The following is a 21,653-nucleotide window of genomic DNA, read 5'->3' on the forward strand; positions in this document are numbered from 1 at the left end:
TCTTAGCATTGTGTCAAAACTTAAAATATATTTGACCTTAAAATTATTATCATCCTTTTCCTACCTAAAACATGAAAAGCAACAAATTCATTTCAGATGAAATCAACTTTATTAACAATGGTAAGTTTTTCAACAAAATTTTGGCTACTTTGCTGGCAAGCAATGACTTCTTCTTAATGTATTGCTGTTAAATGTTATCATATGAATAACGCAGAGGCTATGAATGAAGTAGCCATGATATGTACATGGTAAGCTTCCAATTACATAATACTGGGTTACTAGTCTAAATCTATTATCTACATCTAAATGTACACAAACAGGACTAGAGGGGTACAAAACCTAAACTAATTAACAAAGTAAATAAAGCAAAGAAAGTAGCATCAGCACCTAATTGTTGTCATTTTTTTTCTATTCAACTAATTATGCTCAGTAGAAAGGTATAATAACTATTTGTCACTTAGATAGAAATTGAAAACAAAGTACAAACACTGATAGGATATACAAAGCATAGAATGTTCTGTCTGTAAAGGAAAAACTTTCTGTTTCACCTTATATACACAACTGTACAAGTACGGTAAAATGCAAAAAATAAAAACACTGATCAACCACACAAGGAGTTCACTCAGCTATCTGAGAAATGCTTTATCAAATGATACATTTGAGTGTGTCCATTACTACCGGTATTCAGGATATGTTTTATACATGTGCAAACTTTAAAAAAAAATTACAAAAAATGATCAAAATGCAAAATGAAGAAACTGTTTATCATACCAATACAAGGCGACTCAAAGTACGTCTACTTTTCATTTGAGCATATTTTACAGTTGAGAACTCCCCTCCCCACCACCCAAAGGTTCTAAATAAACTGCTACAATAAGCAATTTTTTTTTCATCACATATATTTAACAATAAACTGTCCAGAATCTTTTTGGGTATAAAATATACACAAAATTAATATACCACATTTGACCAACTGTTGGCAAGGTGATATATATATACTTATCAGAACAAGAGTTTGGGCATAGATATTTGTTCCTACTTGTCTATTATTGTGAAAGATACAAACTTTGTACATACACAATGTATCAATCATTTGTTCATTTTTCATTCATCAATGATTATTTTTTTTTAATTGCTCTAGTCTACTGCAATGTGTATATGTTTGACCAATAAACCTTTTCCTGCAATTACTCTGAAAGTGAGAAACTTTTTTAAAATGTGCATTTTTTTTAAAAAACTTTCTGAAATGTCCATTAATCCTATGTTTATATATACAGGAGTTTTTGTTTCTCTAAAACATTCTTCTTTGTTTACCACTACATATCTTTTATCATGAGAGACAGGGTAACAATTTTAATTTGAAATGCTTCTCCCTGGATGAAGGAAGCGCTAATTATTTATAACTACTGGCATTCTGCATTTCAAATTTAAACAAAGCCATTTTTTGCTTTTTGCTATCAAATGAAAACCTTCTTTTTCTATATTAAATGTTAAGTTGTACCCGGTAATCATTTGTTTCAGAGAAATTGAATGTCAAAATTACTTTCCCCCATTTTGTTTTTTTTGTTTTTTTAAATTTGAGGTTTGTAGTTTTGTCTTTTAACAAAAAATTGAATTAGTAGAAATCAAATACTTATGCTTTCATTAGCAATATAAAAGTAATAAGGCTATAGTAACAATATACCTCATTAAATGTCATACAGAATGTTGCTAAAATTGTTCTTAAAATTACATTCAGGAGATGAGAGTCGACAGGGAAGGAAATAACTTTTTTCCAAGAAATGTTTATGAACCAATATTTTATTACAATTGCATCACTTTTATGATTGGACAAAATCCTGTATTATTAAGACAATCAAACCTTACCAATCTTCCTGGAAATACCAAAAGAATTGATTTTTTTTTAAATCTTTTTTTAAAATACCTAATTATTCATTACATAGGATTACTGGTACATTTTTGGGGGTGGAAGGGGGAAATCCAAGTAGAGCAGTTCTTCCATTATGACCATAAAATGTTTGATTTGCAACAGTACATGAGGGGTGGAGAGTCCATATGGGAGCAATACCTTAAACAACAAACTGTTCATTGAGCCCCCCTCCCCTTTCTTCAGGAAGTGTATTATTTATCTAAAACTCATAATGCTGTTAAAAAACAAAAAAGAAACAAACTCCTGGATGTATGCATATCTAAAATTTTGACTTGGTTGCATGAACATCTTTGAAAAATGCCCTGTTGTAATTAAAGAAACAAAGAGTCTGTAATTATGTTAACAAAAAAACAAAATGGTCTCAACATTGCTCACAATGAATGTTTTTAGAACATGGTAATTTAAAGCATGCAACAATAAGATTTTCATGGAATGTAAGTCCAAATCCTTAATATGGTTTGTATTCAGGAATTCATGAAATGGAAACTCACTTGACGCCACTCAAGAAGGCACATATTGGCAGAAACAATAGCACTATCCCAAAAATCTCTGAAACCTGCAAAAGATGAAGACATTAGGATTGTCAAAAATTTTTAAATCACTGTCAGGCATTTGGTCTTATATAGGAAAGGAGGAGGGGGTGTACAATTTTTGGGATTCATTTAGTGTGAGGCTTTGTACCTACCTCAACAAAAAGGCGGCACTTTTCAATGAAAAATACCCAAATGATTACTCCCAGGAAAAAAGTGGAGGGGAAGCCCCCCCCCCCCCCTTTACTACAAGGTCTGACAAGGCACTTGATATTCATTTTCACAGAAAATTCTTATTAATACAATTCTTAAGAAACTATTATACACAGCCCTAAATAAGAAAAACATAGAAAAAATTCTAGGGTGTTCCAGTACCTACTTCTGTGATTGTTGGTTTTATAGTTCTTGCATGATTTCGTATTCTAAGCCAATTTAAATAAATTTTCTTATTGCGAAATTACTCTCATGAGATTGTCAGTACAAACAACTTGGACAAATATGGCATAACATTGTCAATAGTAGCATCAATCAATTCATTTAGTATGTTGAATATTACAATTAGTGAACAAGAACATTTGATTAAATGTTAAATAAACATCAGTGTTCAGTACTTATGTGAAGGTGCACCATGATCTTAAATAAAGGTAAATAAATGCAATCAATGAGATAAAGATATCCTTAACCAAAGAATTCAGGGAGTCAGTTTGGTATTGCCTGTGTTCTACATGCAAATATAAGTCATATAATAAGTAATATATAAAAAAAAATATTGTAATAATAATAAAAATTATTACAAAATATATTTTATTAAAATAAAATTTTATATAATTTTAAAGTTAGATTTTAGGATCTTTTCTTAAGGTCAGAGGGCATTGGGTCAATGAAATCATGTCTGACAAGACTCACTTGAGTGATATAATATGAGGTTACCAATGATCTCTGTCAAATTTTCAAAGGGGAATTAATAAGGACACCTTAATTCGGATTCTTAGTATTTAAGTTTAACAAGTGTGAATCAGCTCCATATTTAAACAGATAAGGCCAAAATAAAAAATACATTTGTTTCCCCTAACGTGACCGACCCACTTAAATCATGCCGACTGAAAAGTTTTTTTAATAAGATTATTTGAATATTTTTTTTTAATGATTATCAAATTTATAAAATACAATTTCATCAAAATCCGTTTTTTATCAGAACGGCGGCTTTTGTTTTACTCTCCTTTGGTGCCGACAACATGTGGCCACAGAGGGTTAGTTCGTGTTATAAAATAATGGTGACGTATCAATCTTATTATATCTTTAACTTATTAGAATCCTACACTCTTGAGACATCTCGTGAATTAATGTACCATGACTAAGGAGTGTTAAGATGGTATTTAAAAATGTGTCTTCTAAAATTAACGTACGTAGTAAGCATAGCAAAGCCTGTCTCATGAGTAGATGAGGGGCGCTCCTTGTGAATACATATCAATAAATTTCACTGCATTTGATTCGTTTCGATCTAATAAACAGTTCATGTATGATCCTATTTTTACTACATAGGACCATAGGATTTGTAAATATGTCTTTGTATGATTATTTCATTTGATAAATATAATTCAGATGTCGTTTCTTTATTCCTTTTATTTATGGGGTACTGAATCCGTGACTATAAAATTAGATATATGAAACTTTAATCATTTTAGATATGGTTTGGTTGAATTAAATATTGTTTATACATGTACACTATTTCCAAACAGTGTTGAAATCTTTAAAATTTGCTTATGGTACGGCTTCCTGAGACGTCCAGTTTATTTTTCTTTAGTAAGGCCCTTGAAAACAGGTTGTTTCTTTGCTTTAAAATACCTCCTAATTTAGACTTTTACTCGGCACTTATGGCCTTTGATCATTAAGCATCAGTAAGGGATCTTTTACGTGCCATCTACATGTATACTCCGACACTGGACCTACATTTTTTATGGTCTTATTCGACTGACCGGTCTGCAAGTCCCACTTCGGGACCTGTGACTTAGAATTAGCTCCCGAATTACGTCGGGACTCCAAAACGAAACACTAGAATTACTGTGCCACGCGAGGCCCTTGACATTTTGTCTGTGTAAGTACTCGAAGATGATAGTAGGTTTGAAAAATGTACTCGAATGTCCGATGGTTCAGTATTTGCGAATCTTGTGTTTTTTGTAAATATTCGATTTCAAAAATTTACGCTGGCCTGAGATATTTTACAAGTTCAAATGAATAATATTTGTGAATTAATTTACCATACATGTTGCTTCATTTTTATGATATTCAGTTTAAAATTGGTTTCTTTTGTTCTTTCTTATTTATAAAGATATTATTCAATTTTTCAGAATGTATTCCCAAACTTGCTGTCAGAAAAAAAAAAAAATAATTTACCTACTTACCGACCCAACTTGAGATTCTTGGGTCGGGTTAGGGGAAACAAAGATATTTTTAATGATGGCCTAAATACTTCCAAATTTAGAGATTAAGGCAGCCTGTAGAATAGACATAGAGAGGACTTGTTTTTCAAATCTAAATGGGCATCTGTCAGACTTCAAAATCATTAAGAGATACCATGAACAATATTGAAGAGGCCCATGGGCCACATTGCTCACCTGAGCACATTGGCTAGGAAAAAAAGCAAAAATCAGTACAGTATTGAAAAGTTTACAGGGAGGGGGGTGTTGAATTTTAAACTACCTGATGATGCTTTCATATCAATATAACAAATGGCTTTGTTGTTCTTGAGCAGCAGATTTTTTTCCCATATATTCATTTGTAAAAATTTGATCCCCCATTGTGGCCCCACCCTACCCCCGGGGCCCTCATTTAAACAAATTTCATTCTACACTACCCAAAGATGCCTCCATATCAATTTGACTAATCATGGCTTTTCTGTTCTTGAGAAAAAGACTTTTTCCTATATATTCCTCTGTAAACTTTGATCACCCATTGTGGCCTCAACCTATCCCCGGGGTAATGATTTGAACAAACTTGAATCTTCACTATCTGAGGATGCTTCCATATAAATATGACCAATCATGGCTTTACTGTTCTTAAGAAGAAGATTTTTAATGATATTTTCCTATATATTTCAATGTAAAACTTTGATCCCCAATTGTGGCCCCACCCTACCCCCGGGGGTCATGATTTGAACAAACTTGAATCTACACTACCTGAGGATGCTTCCATATAAATATGACCAATCCATGGCTTTACTGTTTTTAAGAAGATTTTAGAGATATTTTCCTATATATTTCTATGTAAAACTTTGATCCCTCATTGTGGCCCCACCCTACCCCCGGGGGTTATGATTTGAACAAATTTGAATCTTCACTACCTGAGGATGCTTCCATATAAATATGACCAATCTTGGCTTTACTGTTCTTAAGAAGAAGATTTTTAAAGATATTTTCCTAGGCCATCATTAAAAATATCTTTGTTTCCCCTAATCCGACCCTAACATTTCAAGTTGAGTAGGTAGGTAGGTAAATTATTTTTTTTTTCTGACAGCAGTTTTGAAAATACATTCTGAAAATTGAATAATATCTGTATAAATAAGAAAGAACAATTTTTTTTAAACCGAATATCATACAAATGAAATTTACCATGTATGGTAAATTAATTCACAAATATTATTCATTTGAACTTAATTTTAAATTTATTGAAATTGAATTTTTACAAAAAGACAAGATTCGCAAATACTCAACCATCGGCCATCCGAGTTTATTTTTTTTAAACCTACTATCATCTTCGAGTGCTTACCCAGATAAAATGTCAAGGGCCTCACGTGGCGCAGTAATTTTAGTGTTTCGTTTTGGAGTCACGACGTAATTCAGGAGCTTATTCTAAATCACAGGTCCCGACGTGGGGCATGGAAACTGGTCAGTCAAATGAGACCGTAAAAACGTAGGGCCATGCAGTGTCACAGTATACATGTAGATGTTGGCACGATAAAGATCCCTTACTGATGCTTTACATGTATGATCAATGGCCATAAGTGCCGAGAAAAAGTCTAAATTAGGAGCCCTCCACCAGGCAGGTGTTCAAATGTTGTCGACCCAGCAATTTTTAAAGGTATTTTAAAGCAAAGAAACAACCTATTTTCAAGGGCCCAACTAAAGGAAAGAAAATTACACTGGACGTCTCAGAAAGTCGTACCATAAGCCAACTTTAGAGATTTCAAGACTATTTGAAAAGAGAGTACCTGTATAAACAATATTTAATTCAACCAAACCATATCTAAAATGATTAAAGTTTCATATATCTTATGTTATAGTCACTAAGTTTACCCCATAAATAAAAGGAATGAAGAAACGACATCCGAATTATATTTATCAAGATGAAATAATTATACAAAGATATATTTACAAATCCTATGGTCCTATATAGTAAAAATAGAATCATACATGAAGTGTTTTTTTAAGATCAAAACGAATGAAATGCAGTGAAATTTATTGATATGCATACACAAAGTAGGCCCCTCATCTGCTCATGAGGCAGGCTTTGTCATGCTTACTACGCACGTTAATTTTAGAAGACAATTTGTAAATACCATCTTAACACTTCTTAGTCATGGTATATTTAATTCACGAAATGTTTCAAGAGTGTAGGATTCTAATAAGTTAAAGATGTATATTAAGATTGATACATCGCTGTAGTTTTATAACACTAAATAACCTTCTGTGGCCACATGTTGTGGGCGCCAAATGAGAGTAAAACAAAAGCCGCCATTCTGATAAGAAACGAATTTTGATGAAATTGCATTTTATGAAGTTGATAAACAGTAAAAATAAATATTTGGATAATCCTATTAAAAAAACTTTTCAGTCGGCGCGATTTAAGTGCGTCGGTCACGTTAGGGGAAACAAACCTATTTTTTATTTTGGCCCTATATATTTCTATGTAAAACTTGGATCCCCCATTGTGGCCCCATCCTACCCCCGGTGGTCATGATTTGAACAAATTTGAATCTACACTACCTGAGGATGTTTCCACATAAGTTTCATCTTTCCTGGCCCAGTGGTTCTTGAGAAGAAGATTTTTAAATGATGCCATTATTTTTTCACTAATTCCTAATTATCTCCCCTTGAAAGAGGACGTGGCCCTTCATTTGAACAAACTTAAATCCCCTTTACCCAAGGATGCTTTGTGGCAAGTTTGGTTGAATTTGGCCCAGTGGTTCTTGAGAAGAAGATGAAAATGTAAAAAGTTTACAACAACATCAACAACGCCAACGACGACAGACAACGGACAAATTTTGATCAGAAAAGCTCACTTGAGCCTTTGGCTCAGGTGAGCTAAAAATACTAAAAAAAAGAAATAGCATGAAAAATATTTACAAACCTTTTCAAATATTTCGTTTTTCTTCTGTTTCTGTGAACTCTTTTATCTGGGTTGCCCTGCAGTTTGGACAGCACTCTAAGTCCATGAGATGAATGCTGTTGGGATGAAATAAGCACCTCTGTCTGACACGGCCCTGAAACGTCATTCCACAGGATCTACACAGGACAGTCATCACCTTACGGTCACAAATGCAGGTTGGAGGGACAGTTTCCTATGAGTATAAATGTTATTATCACACTATAATGAATTCTTTGAATGAGCATTTTAATCAGTTTTGCGAGAAATAATTTGGCTCAATGGGTTCATCAAGAAGAAAGATGATTTTCACTCTACTTCAATTAAACCCTCTCTGTTCTCTGTTCAAATGTTCAGTTCATTCCAATTTTTTTTATGACATTCTCTACTCAATGACATTCCCGTCATAGATTCAATGAAAAAGACGCTTCGTTACTTCTATCATTAATTCTAAACTGTTTAGTTAAAAATTAATGAAATACTGATAACAATAGTTATCCACTATGAGTCTTGAACGGTGGTATACTTTAAACTACGACCCGTCACATTTTGGCTGAAAGTGAAAAGTTCTCAGATATTGAATTTCTAAACAAACCTTTGCAGGAGAATTTCTTTCAATTGTCTTCATGAATGTGATTGCGTTTTTCAATGCTTTCCCCCGTCCCACGGACACATTATTGTTTATGTCTCCCTTCGAGTCCATGCTTCTTGCAGGAGATCGGATGCTGTTTACATCACGTGATTTCCGCTTGAATTGTTTGGCGCCAAGCTGCGCCCAAAGGCACCATGCCGTTTTTGACACTATCTGTGCACATACTTAGAGAAAGAGTTCTCAGCATGGGTGGTGGTCTTTGAAGATATTAGTAAGCGTGTTATTATTCTTCAATACAACAATTTCTTTGATTTTTGATTTATATCAGGCATCATATATATATATTAATCAGGACCGAAGGAAGCATATTTCGGGGGGGGGGGGACCAAACATTTTCAGTGTGGGGAGCACTATAAAAAAAAATCGAAATTTCCTTGACAAGCAAAAAAAATATTGTTGTTTACTGAGATTCTACATTGCATTTTTAAAGCTTTTCACCCTGCTCAATTTTTGTTGGTTAAAATTGTAACTCAACCTTTCTCCGATTTTCAGTACTTAAGTGAAATGGCATCTTGTACTAAGTGATCAGAGCGAGGATAACTATCATTGGGAGTTGATTTAATCAACTCCTCATAGTCAACGGGCCAGGGGCGCATCAATGAAAATACAACTGACAAACGGCCGCCAAGAGGGTGTCCTCGACTGAAACAGTACGTTGTGATTAAAAGTACTAATTCGAGCAATGGATAGATTAGTCTTGAGAAATTTGCATTTAATCTTGGAACCCTACTAATTCATAAATACGCGTTTATTCGCGAAAGTTTCGCGCTTATTCGCAAAAGTTACGCTTTATAACGCGAAAAAAACATGTATTTATAATTTTTTTAACCTACGAAAATGAGCTCAAGGGGCTTTCGTAGTATTTGACAAAAGTAATTCGGGAAAGAGAAAAGGTAAAATGTACCCAACAGGAAAACTTTCGTTTGGGCGCGGGGGCAAGTTGTAGTAGCTGGCAGACATTTTAAAAGCATTTTTTCCCCAGATGAGAATAATGAGATTCATATATTTTTAAACTAGGAAGAATACAAGTATACATTTTGGATTACCTTTGATACACACTGACGTCAGAATTACTACTTAAACGTACCGTCTCTGTTTCCTTGGAAAAATCATGTCAAAGGAATACTACTAGTATCTAGCTTTAACAAAAGAAATTTTAATGCATTGAGGACGTTTTTCTAGCTCATTTTCAGAGTTAAAAATTTCGAAAATCTTCAAGAAATATGACAGTTTTACAAGGCCGTAACTATAGGCTCATGCAGATTTTAAGTGAGGCAAGGGATCTGGTCCCAAGCGGGTCTAGGGTAGTGTCCTGATGGGGGTTCTCAGGGAAAGGGGGGGGGGTCCCGAAACCTGGGTTTTAGTAAATAAAAGACTTAATCATTGAAAGTTATCACGTTTTGAAATATTTTACATGCGTTTCAAACGATAATGAAGCACCTAGTGAGATGGTCGATTTACAGAAATTGAAAAACATAAGTTTAAAGTATTAATTAAGTACAAGGACACACATAATTAACTAAAATTCACAGTATAACTTTTTCACTTTTCAGAAAACTCTAAAATTTTAGTGAGGCATTTGCCTCACTTACCGGTACCTCAATGGTTGTTACGGCCATGGTTTTATCTAACCCCATCTTCTTTTCATGTAATTGAATTTAACAATCCGAGTTGCTGATCACGTCCAAGTTGCCGATCACGCGTTTACAGGGATGTGGATGGAAAAACATGAAGAGGTAGAGGACTGTGTTAAAGGAAAACTTTCTTACGTCAATTAGAAGAGTCCTATGTCTCCAAAGTCATTGTCATAAAAAATTAGAATTTATGGTAATTTATTACCAATATAATATATGGGCGTATTGTAAAGTGATAGATAAATCATCATACATGTATGACTTTCAATATGATAAAATGATAATAATGCATGGTTTTTGGTACATTAAAAAAAAAAAAACAAAAATCTTGTGAAAGCAGTGATGATCAGAGGTTATTTAACTTTTCATCACGCAATCTAATGGTTAATTATGCACGTATTTTCATCTATGTGATAATATCGTGTATAGATTCAGTTAACTTTGTTAGTGCATGCTCTTAGCACATCAAAAGTAAGTCAACAATTAGAATGTAATTAGAGCTTCTACTCCAATGAGCGGGTTCACATCCAAAGCCAGACTGATAAGGAGTTTTCACAAAGGGTGTCAGGTCATTTCTCTCTAAAACCCTTTCTCTCCTAGGTTATTTCTCTCCAATACCATTTCACGGCAGGTCATTTCACTTTCCTACCTGGGTCATTTCACTCCCTGTCCGTCTGTGTTTTTTTCAAATAAAATTCATAATACTGATAAAAACTGAACGTTTGCCATACTTTTGCCATTTAAAGGGCTTTCTCGTCCATAACTGTATTTTAAATGGAAAATTTTAAATAAATCAAAATCGGCACTATCAATTAAAATGATTTATATTTGAGAAATTTACCTCTCTCCTCTGGATTGGAAAGTGTTAATGCTGGAGTCCCGCAAGGGTCAGTTTTAGGTCCATTTCTTTTTCTTATCTATATCAATGACATAACCGAAAACATACAAAACCAAATAAGACTGTTTGTAGATGACACATCCTTGTTTGTTATTGTAGATGCTGACACAGTCAGCCCAGCAGTATCTCTTACTGATGATCTTGAAAAAATAAGGCAATGGTCTCATCAATGGCTAGTTGAATTTAACCCTATGAAGACAGTAAATGTTAATTTTACCAGAACTCAACGAGTACACCCTAATATCTCATTTGGGAACACAATGAATATTATTTCTCAGAATCAAAGTCACTGTCATCTAGGGTTAACATTACAGTCTAATGGGGGGGGGGGGGGGTCCGAACATATTACAACAATTTATGAGAAAGCTTGCTTACGACTAAATATATTGCGTACACTTAAATATAAATTAAAAAGGGACTTGTTAATCAAAATATATCTTTCATTTGTTCGACCAGTTGTAGAATATGGGGATGTGGTATGGGATAATTGCACTGAAGAACAATCCAAATTACTGGAAAGTGTTCAGGTGGAAGCTGCAAGAATAATTACAGGTATTAGGTGCAATACATCAAAAACTAACCTATATAATGAGTTGGGATGGGAAACCTTAAGTTCAAGAAGGGAAAAGCATAAGCTCACACTGATGTATAAAATCCTTAATAACCTTACCCCCGATTACATGTATAATATGCTCAAAGGATGTATGCCAATTCAGCATAATTATAATTTACGCAACCAAAACTCATATCGTATCCCAATCACTCGAACAGTGTCTTACTATAATAGTTTTGTACCATCCACAATATCCTTATGGAATAATTTACCTGATGATTGTAGAACTTCCCCTACATTGCAAAATTTCAAAAAAAGATTAACCTACACCAATCCCTACCAGAAAAATAAAGTTAAGTTGTACAATTATGGGAATAGAATTGAAAATATACTACATTGCCAGTTGAGAAATAAATGTAGTAACCTTAATGCTGATCTTTTTAAAGACCACCTCAATGATTCACCAAAATGTACAAATTGTGGACACCAAATTGAAGATTCAATACATTTTTTCATGTATTGCCCACAATATGTTCTTCAAAGACAGATGCTGATTAAATATATGAATGAGAAAGACATACCAATTAATATAGATAATATACTATATGGTGCTGAATCCTTATGTTTAGAAGACAACTTTTCATTTTTTGATCATATACATACCTTTATAAGAAACTCAAAGAGGTTTTCACTGAAATCTTAGTTTATCATGATATGCTAGGAAGAATAATATCTCATTTTAGGTATGTTAAGGAAGTTTTTCCACTCTGAGTCAACTTTATTATGTTTTTTTTTTCTTTTTATGGTCTTTCTCTGTCTCTATTTACTCTCTCTCTCTCTTGCCCTCTGTGGATTCACTTTATACATGTACCAATTAATGGTTTATTTTATATACTGCTTTTCAATGTTAAATGTACTTTGTTATGTTTTTTTTTCTCTTAATTTTACTCTCTCTTTCTCTGGATTCACCTTATATATGTACCAATTAATGATCTATTTTACATACTGTTTTCAATATTAAATGTACCAATAATTGTTATATGTACCTTGACCTATGGAGAGAACGATTATAGGCATTATGCCTGCTGTTCAATCCATTTCATTTGTAATGAATAAATATATATTTTTAAACTGGAAATTTACCTTAATCGGTTTATTTCGACGAGCTTTAATCAATAACAATGGATTCTCGATAATGAATTAAAGCAATTGAAAATTCACGCATAAACATATGCTCACAGCATGTATACCTGTACAATTTACTGCCTTCGTATAATGTGTCATAAATCTGATAGACAACAACTAAAAAATTAGTATATTTACATTATATATTCTCAATAAAAGCAATAAAAAGTAGATAAAGTAAAGATTATATATCGGGTACTGTTCTTTTTTTTTTATAATCGATATTGTTAAGTCTACAAAAATAAATAAATAAAACATAAACAGACTTTGAATTCTATAAAATCTATACTTATAAACTAATAAATTTTGCAGATAAACTACGAAACGCCTGCAACAGATCGAGTTCATACTAATTCATTTTCATGAAACTAACAAGAACGAAGCAATCGTTTAAATATTTGATAAAACGTCATTAATGAATTATTCGATCAAAAAAAATTAACTAATATAGAGTGATTAAGTTTTGATTACTGATTACAAATGAAAATGTGCAAATCCTTCTCATGAATATCTGACTGGAGTCTTGATAGTAGTACTAACTGCATACTGTATAGGGGGAAAATAACTCGCTGTGTTAATATTCGCTATATTCACGGTGTTAATAAATTCGTGAATTCAAGAAACAGTGAATAAGTTTTCAATAACCTAAATGTTTATTTGGAAATTTGAGAATAAACTGTGATAGATATATACGTGCAGTGCATGGTCATTTCAGTAATTACGAGTCCTACTTGTCATTCAATTATTTTAATTATCACGCTTTACTTTAATTCAAATCAGCAGATAATAACCTATATTTGATAAAAAGATGTTTTAATAGCCAACGCTACATGCTTCATCAATCAAAACAACGTGGGTCCTGGGTTTTGATTACCCGTGCGTAACTATGTAACAACGTGTATTTGTTACCTGCATCATCGTGCGTATTAGTTTTTATCGACATTTTGGTTTTATAAAATCATTCAAATAACTATCGAACTTGCTGAAGATGTGGAAGGATATTTTTTCGTCGATCTACATTAACACTTTTCTTACCGTTCAGTTTTTTTTCCCCCCACGATGTATTATCCTTTTAAAAACTGCATTTGTTTTAATAATAAATCATCAATTATTATTAAATCTAACTATTTTATATAAACCTACCCTGTTGTTTGTGAAGTGAATACATAACGCTGATTAATGTCGTTCTAGCTATGCTATGGATTAAACGGATATACACAAGGGAGGTAACTTTTATTATATACCAATTCCGCGAATTCAACAAACCGCGATCGTGTCAGAGGAGAGAAAAACGTGAAAATTACAACCCGTGAAATTAATCCCCTATACAGTACTCGCCATTAAGAGCATAATGGCAACGAATACGAAGTACAACTATGAAAAGGATCTGCACATTTTAATTTGTAATCAGTGATCAAAACTTAATCACTCTACAGTTCATTAACAGTAGAAGAATTTTTTTTTTTACAGATTTTAAACAATCTTTTTGAACCATTTGGCGAAATGGTTTCTGGAGTAAACTTTTTAGGAGTGGGTAAATGTTTTACTTTGATTAAAAAACATGTACAATGGCATGAAATCCAAATTACAGTCATCAATCACTTGACTTTTTTAATTGTATAAATGTTGGGGTACGACAAGGAGAAAATTTATCAACATTCCTATTTTCATTGTAATTGTACATAAGGATCTGGAATATTTTTTGATGTAAAAGAATATTGTAGGACTTTCTAGTATTACTTAAGGTATAGTGGATGTATAGAATTACATTGCCGTGCCCCCAATAATTTTGCCGATATATAGAATACTATAGAAAACATACCTGCTATATATGCTTGTGCCCCCTAAATAATAACGTCAGATGGCCTTTTTTTTATTATTTTTTTTTTGCTTGTCAGGGAATTTTGGTAGTTGAAAGTGCCACCTCAACTGAAAATGTATGGTTTTGCCCCCTCAAAGTGAAATTGCTTCCTACGGGCCTGAATTCCACATACGACAATCAATTGCTTTCTGCCCATGCCAATTGCTCAGTGCCACTGCTTACACTGCTTATAGATAGTATTGCCTATTGTCTTATTCTTAACACGCATGTTTGAATGCATACTACAGAGAAAAAAAAAAGGCGAGAAGGGAAGAAGAAGGAATGTTAAGAACAAAAGATCGAACTCCAATATTTCCTGAAAAGCACAAAAGGACAGTAAGGACGGTAACCGTAGCCCTAACCGATAAGTATACCAGAAACACTAAAGAAAATTCACAAATTCTTTTGCCATGAGTAAAATGATTTCGAAAACCTTCTAGCACTTTATTTTCAAAAACACTGTAAAACATTACAAGATATTTTACTCTATGTAAAAATAATTGCTCCTAAGCAAGGTAGCAATTTCAGTGCGGGGTGGGGGGGGGGGGGCACAACCCAACAGAAATCCCTTGACAAGTAATAAAAAAGAGGTCATGTACAGACAGCTCAAGTGTAAAGTATATGTAAGGATCGCCACCACCACCACCTACAACAACACCAGTGTTTCTACAGGCCTGACGTCAGTCATCATAGATTTAAATAAGAATAAAAAAAAATCTACCTATGCATGAAAGAGTAATAATTTATTATTTATTTATTATTTTTTGGTTGAAAAGTATCATTAGAGTTTTTATCCATTATCTTTTTCCATTTTTTATCTAGTATTTGAAAATGTTGTTTACTGAAATAAGTTCCAGTGAAAAGTTGAATAGCTAATTTTCTTTAGATTTTGAGTTATCTGCCCTTTGTAAGGAACATAGAGAAACAAAAATAATTCATTTAATTTTGTTTTATCTTATTTATTATCTTTAATAATATTTACTGATCATTCCGTTTGTCTACTTTATCCGTGAGAAAAATGTTTGGAAAAGAAATTTTATAAAACAACCAGTGTCTAGTAACATTTTGAACAAAATATTATTTGGCAAAATGCCAAATTTCGAAGTTAAAAATACCAAAAATGAAAAAAATCCCCACTCTATTTTTCATAAAAGTTAACTAATATTATTATAGTGTTTCTAAAATTTCAGGTGATTTTTTTTAATTGCCTGCATTTCTTGAAAGACTTATTGAAATATAGGGTAAAAACCACCATTTTCAAAATGTAAGAATTTGGTCATCTTTGAGCCATCAGTTGAAGAATTTGCAGTGACTTGTAGAATTTTTTTTATTGTGTTATATAGTGCTTCATTTGTTCTATTCATATAATGTATGAATTATCTCAAAATAATAAAGATGATTAAACTTCATGAAATCAAGTATATAGCATTTTTATGCTTGAATTGAGAGTAAATGGGGCAAAAATCTATATTAGCCCGTTACCATGGCAACCAAGGTAGTAACCTTAATTTTGAATGTTGATTATTCATAATGTATGGGCATTAATCACCTGAGAAAGTTTCATGAAAATCGCTCATGGTGTGTGCCACAGCCCTACAGTAAAATTTTGGTCCTTACAGAGAATTGATGTTAAAATTCACAAATACTTTTCATAGGGTAAAAAGAAACACTAAAATATTACTAGATAATTACGTAGACAAAAGTTATTATGATTTTTCAGTCAGTATTTCAAGTATAAATACATATACAACAAATGATACCCAAGATCCTATTAAAAAAATTCTTCTGTCGTATGTGACACCCCCCCCCCCCCATCCCATTTTTCTTATGTTACTGCATGAGGATACATCTTTAATCTCGATCTCCCCCAACAAAAAAGCTATTGAATTATTTGCCTGCAAGGAAATGTGTGAATTAGATGTTTTATTTTTAGGAAGAAATACCCCTTCCTCTGATTTACTCCCTCCGTGCCTTCACCATTTAAATTTCCAGATCCTGCCAATTTTTGTAATATTCTTGTTATCATAGGGTTTATTCGAGCGTGCGTATTAAAGATAACAAAAATGGCAATATCATATATAAGCAGTAGCAGTTGGCAGTAAGCAGCTGGCATTGATAGCACATGGGTGATAGATATTATCTATAAGCAGAGGCGGTTGGCAGTAAGAGGGAGCTGTTGGCAGTAAGCAGCAGCTGTCGTATATGGAATTCCATAAGGATGAGGGTGTGTGTGTTTTGGGTAAAACATGAAATTGTTTATTTTATTTTACATTGATAATACTGCAATTCTTGCTGAAACTCAGATGTCTTCAAAAATTAAGCATTAAATGAATTTTTCGAATATTGTGGAAATTGGAAATTATACCTAAATATGAAAAAGGACAAAGATACTTATCTTTTCAAAGGGTAGAAAAACAAAAAAAAACCTTTTACATATGATTGTAACATGTTAGAAATTGTAAAAGAACTAAATTATACATGATTTACACATTTAATATAAATGTCATTGAAATATTTATATACTGGCTTACGTTCCAGAATAAACACTGCTTATTTTAAAAATAGTTCCTCTGATTATACTTGTATATTATAAAGTAAAATCATTGAATTTAAGGTATGTCACTCGTCAGCCTTTTAGAAAAGTTCAGTCAGAACCTCTAACTTAAAAACTATTTATTACAATTCAATCTTTATAACATATTTAAATTAAACAATGTAAAATGTTCAACATTTAATGAAAAAAACTGCTCAAAAATTCATAAAGAAACAAGATTTATAAGGGACTATTTCTTGTGGTGGAAGGATATTTAGCAGAAATTTCTGCAAATCTACACATTTATTTTATCTAATATCTTGGAACTTTAGCCTCACATACTTTTACTCAGAGAATATATTCCGTTATGATATGCCTGGAATATTAAATAAAGGTCTCAATTTATATTTTTATAACAAAATTTACACCTTTGCTCAACAAATTTTGCCAAGAAATGAGGATATATTAAAGAAGTCAAGATAAAATTTAAACAGTTGTTTGCCAGAAAATCGCATATTTTGACCAATATTTCAAAATTTACATCACTGACCCCAACTTTTTCTTTCATTATTTTAAACTACTCGATACTTTTGACCGATCAGCACTTAAGTCGTTAAAAGTTTGATACAAGAAAATATTCTATTGCCTATTTAGATTTTTAATACCCCAAATATGAGACTTTTTTAGTGCAAAAAGGTCACACAATAATTCAAAATATACTTCTCAAAAAATCCTTGATATAAGAAATTTCACGAGTGACATACCTTAATGCTTTTTCAGTGGAATATAGAATAATGATAAATAATATAATGCAAAATACATGTAATTAGCAATTGCTGTGTAATATATAGAATTAAGTTTTATTTCTCAGCTAAGGCGAAATAGGATTTTAAAAAGCAGTTTAAATGAAGTTGTAAAAACTGCACAGCAGCTTCATACAGATTGAATATATACCAAGTACTAATCCTAAATGAGCAAAGTTTTGATTTTTGTTCCCAACTACCTTAATTATGAGAGAGAGAGAGAGAATGTGTGTATTGATTTTAGGAACTTTGCAAACAGCAAAACAAAATATCATGCCGATGTAACGGAAATAATCTTTTGACGCTGAATCGAACCAAACTTTGAGATTGATTTATCTTGCATTTTTAAGTAGATGTGCATTCAAGAACTACACATTTAGTGTACACGGAAACAAAAGACCTGACTCTATTACAGACACGTATGGATCGTGCATACAACTCACACACAGACAATGATGTGTATTTCTTTTAATATATAAGGAAGATATTCCTATTGATCACAAATTATGATTTTTGCTCTGTAGTGCATTGGGACCTATATATATAAAATTATGGTATGTAAAATGTACATTTTTTTAACCATGAAGAGTACGTTTATTATAACAAAAAAATCACTCTTTGGTTTTGATCACTGTGATTGTTTGGGGAATTAGCTTAAGTAAACAATCTGTGTCTAATGTGAAATGTTCACACTCAACAATGTAAATCTGAAGACACAATCAAATCTGTAGAATTTATCATAACTATTTCCTGAGACCAGATCGGAAACTGATATAAATCAATACAAATCAGAAGATAGTTATAAATAAGTTTAAACTTCAGATTTAAACTTTTAATGTAACAAATTGATTATCGAGCAGTCCTATGCCCCTATACAGATGTTTACCCAGGCCGTAACTGTACCACTGAGGCAAATGCCTCACAAAATTTTTCGAGTTTTCTTAAAAGTGAAAAAGTTTTACTTTGAGCTTGAATTATGTGTCTTCGTACTAAATTATTACTGTCAACTTTTGTTTCAATTTCTGTGAATCGTTCATCTTACAACGTGCTTAATTATAGTTTAGAACGCATGTAAAAATAAACTTTCAAAGGTTGTCTTTCATTTACTAAAACCCGGGGGCTTCTTAAAAAGAACTTACGACAATGACCAAAAACTGTAATGAATTGTAAAATTTTGCAAATTATAATGATTCATTCAAAAATTACAAGCATGAAAATATCTTTCTAAATTCTTGTAAAAAAAAATATATAACAACCATTTTAAAATTAATGTAAGCTAGAAAGTTATTTGCAAAATTTCATTTCGGTCTTAATCGTAGGAGCTCCCCCCCCCCCCCCAATCCCCATCAGGACACTACCCTGGACCCGCTTGTGACTCCAGTGGCCCCAAGTTCCCTTGCCTCACTAAGAATTTGAGCCTAGTTACGGCCTTGTTTACATTTTACTTTATCAATATAAAGGAGGATCCGGGCCATTAATTGCCACAATACTGAATTAAAGCATCTATCTCATTTAGGAAAAACAAGATGTGTTTGTGAAACACTGATGCCCCCGTATGGCAGCTTATGGCGAAGGTTAAAGTTTCTCAAATGCAAGTCAAAATCCAGGCCAAAAGATAAAAAATGTTAAATTTGAAAGCCCTAGCTGCAACTGTTCAAAAGTTATGGCGAAGGTTAAAGTTTTTTTAAAAGTAAGTAAAACATCAAGGTCAAGGTCAAAGTTGTTGGTATCCAAAGGAAGGTCTTGTCACAAGGATTACATATGTAAAGTATGAAAGCCTTAGCACCAACCATTCAAAGGTTATGGCCAAGGTTAAAGTTTTTCGAAAGTAGGTCAAACTCCTATGTCAAGGTCAAAGGGTCAAAGTGGTTGGTATCCAAAGGAAGGTGATGTCACAGGGATTACATATGTGAAGTATAAAAGCCCTAGCATAAACCATTCAAAAGTTATGGCCAAGACTAATGTTTTTCAAAAGTAGGTCAAACTCCTACGTCAAGGTCAAAAGGTCAAAGTGGTTGGTATCCAAAGGAAGGTCTTGTCACAAGGATTACATATGTGAAGTATGAAAGCCCTAGCTTTTACCGTTCAAAAGTTATGGCCAAGGTTAAAGTTTTTCAAAAGTAGGTCAAACTCCTAGGTCAAGGTCAAAGGGTCAAAGGGGTTGATATCCAGAGGAAGATCTTGTCAAAGGAATACACATGTGAAATATGAAAGTCATAGCTCCAACCAATCAAAAGTTATGGGCAAGATTAAAGTTGACAACAGCCAGACAGACAAACAGATAAACAGACAAACAGACAGACAGGACAAAAACAATATACCCCCGGAATCTTTCGATTCGGTGGCATAATAAGATAAAAGAAACGGTTAAAATTAAAACCAGTCAGTAAACGTACTGGCTTTTACGAAGTTTGACAAGCAACAAAACAACAATGAAAATGAAGGTTTATGATATCAAAGATAGCATTATCATAATATTTCATACAAAATTTCCATTTACTACATAAGTATTTCCCTATCACCCATTATAGAGAGTACCACCGTCAATTCCACAGAAAATTATTACTTTTCATTTTGTGAATTTCCCCCAGCTTCTTGGATACTCCAGTTGATTTGATTCCTATGCTTGTAACTTAATAAGTGAACAAAATAATCGTAGATATTGATAGTGCCCGATTAAATTTCTGCATCCGCCACGGTTTGCTGCCAATGAACAAAGTACTCTTAGATAGTATACTTTGTTCAGTGGAAAGCAAACCGTGGTGGATGCAGAAATTTAATCGAGCACTATCGATTCTACGATTATTTTGTTTCTCAGTTTACTTGGTTATTTTAAAAGAAACTTGTTAAATTCAATACGAGGGTTGTCCCAGAAGAACGCGAACTTTTTAAATATTTCATAAACTACCTGACCAAAACTATTCAATTTTGGCATGATGTTGGGAAAATGATATTTTTGTCATTTTGGCTACATAATATAAGGTTCCAACGCAACATTTAAGGGGGCCGACTGGGGTTTTCATTGCGCAATACTTCGTGCAGCATAGTAAAATAAAGCGTATTTACTCTTTTGAAGCAACTATTTTTACATAATTTATAAAGATTAACAAATTTAGGAAATCTCGGGTTAAAAAAATCTAGTTACGTTTTTAAATAACTGATTTTTTAAACGATTTTTCAAATGATGGGTAGATAGACGTCGTACTAGTGTGTTTTTGACGTTATGAATAACCGAAGTTCTTTAAGAGGGGTCATTAATTATGCCATAAAATAAAAAGTATAAAATACATGCTCTTGAAATTTGAAACATAGGAAATTGAGAATCTAACATTCATTTCTATTATTTTTTATGTAAATCTGTGGTATCTGTCATGGTTTGTTGTCCTCCATAAAAACAGGAAAATATCATGAATTTTGACATTTTGAGATGCCCCCTCTGAAAAGCAGACGGTAGAATTTTGTGTTTCTTGCACAAAATGTACAATATAGTATTACCCATCAAATAATATAATTTGAGCAAAAAGTCTATAGTAGCATTTGTATAATTTGCTCAGAAGTGCGAAAAAATGGTATTTTCCTATACAATCCTATGGTAAATGTACCTGTATTTTGAGATGGTCCCTAAAAAATTACCAAACGGTAGATTTTCACTAAACTTGGCATGTATACTGAAGTCAATGTGAGGTACATCTGGTATAAAATTAAAGAGTTTC

Source organism: Saccostrea echinata, unplaced genomic scaffold (genome assembly GCF_033153115.1).
Source record: "Saccostrea echinata isolate AGI-Se365-2 ecotype Australia unplaced genomic scaffold, CSIRO_AGI_Sech_v1 ptg000056l, whole genome shotgun sequence".
NCBI classification, from domain to species: domain Eukaryota; kingdom Metazoa; phylum Mollusca; class Bivalvia; order Ostreida; family Ostreidae; genus Saccostrea; species Saccostrea echinata.